Raw genomic sequence first — 1,642 nt, 5'->3', positions numbered from 1 at the left:
CTGTTTATTTCTTGTATTATATATTTATCTGTATATGATTTAACAGTTCATTTCTTGTTATATGTCTAATTATCTTTATAAATAAATATATTAAATTATCAGCAATTTGGTTTTATCTCTCTAGAGAACCCTGTCTAACACATTTGCTTTCATTATTTTTGTGCACTCATTTTACTTGTACAGTATTTGAATGTTTTAGGCAACTTAAGAACAAAGGTACAAGAAAGATGCAGTGAAAATGAACTGCTTGGTACCATTTCTTTGTGCACATCCAGTGCAGCAGTAAACTAAAATTCATGTTCTTAACTTTCTTTTCATTTTTGTGATTTTTTTCCTTTTTTTTGATACTTGCCAAAAGTGCATGTGCTGCAAAAATAGTTAACAGGGAAATGACTTGAGATGTTGTCGAGCTTTGTTTAATGTCTTATAAAATTTCATGAGTAAGACAAGCTTTACTGTTAAGAACATCTAATAAGGTGATGTAAGTGGAATAAAAGTTCTATAAATGGAATTTTTAACTACTTTCATATAAATTAGTTCTTTGATTCTGAAACCCCTCTAAAGGAAATTGTACATTTTGGGATATTTATTCCTTATTCTTTCTTGGCAGCTAATGGACTTTTATGAGGTCAAAATATAAAGTTTATCACAATGGCAAAAATACTACTAATCTAATGATTACTGTTTCCAACCATGTCTGATCCTTCCTTTCTCCCCTCTCAATTAATTTCTACTTTGAAGGGAGATTGAAGAGAACAAAGTAATATAGTCCACTAAAAATTTTGGCATAGGACATTTTTTTAACTTAGGAACCCACAATGTTCTCAGTGAATTGTGACACTGGGTAGCATTAACTACATGCTTCTGTGCTTCCAAATCACATTTTATTTCTAAAACTGTCTTATTATTCTTATCGCTTGCCTTTAATTTTGATCCTTTCATTCTTTCTATTTGTCAGGTGCACAGGGTCACTTTCCATTCTCAGCCTCCTTCTGCCTCATCACCAACCATTTCTACAGGATCTTTCTGGCCCACCTTCATGTCTAAGAAATGCTGCCTCCTTTGCTTGCATCCAGCAAATGACTTCCCTCATCCTATTTACTGCAGCAAATCTCCTTAGTTGATGAAATTGTGTCTACCTCCCTGTAAGCTCTCTCTATCCTGAATGGTCTCTCGTCATCTGCCTTTAAATCCTTTCTCTTCCTCTACTCTCTCCATAATGATGGGACTAAATTATATCCCAAGGCTCAACTTACAGAGTGTCTCCTCAGTAACTTGCAGAAAACACCAAACAAAATTACCATTTTAAAAGGTGTATTTCCTCCCGTTTTAGAATGGAAGCTCAAGACAGACAATTCTTTCTGTATGTTCTATTGTGCCTACTACATTGTAAATGCTCAATAACTATTGATGGTGGGGGGCAGTGAGTCTGGATGCTAAGGGTGAGAAACTGAAATTACAAGTACTGCTTTATTGTTTATTTCATTGTGTCCTCATTGTGTCATAAATGTAAGCTCTTTTGGAAAAGTGCCCTCAATATTACCTTCAAATCAAATGCAATGGAGGCCTGGGGTGAGGGTGATGGTCTTTGTTTCAAGGAAAAAAGATCTAGTAAGCATTGGAGTCCACATCAGAATGCATC

The sequence above is a fragment of the Echinops telfairi genome, unplaced genomic scaffold (assembly GCF_000313985.2).
Source record: "Echinops telfairi isolate 266 unplaced genomic scaffold, ASM31398v2 ScPeMD7_3533;HRSCAF=4204_0, whole genome shotgun sequence".
NCBI lineage: Eukaryota > Metazoa > Chordata > Mammalia > Afrosoricida > Tenrecidae > Echinops > Echinops telfairi.
This window is presented reverse-complemented; position numbering follows the sequence as displayed.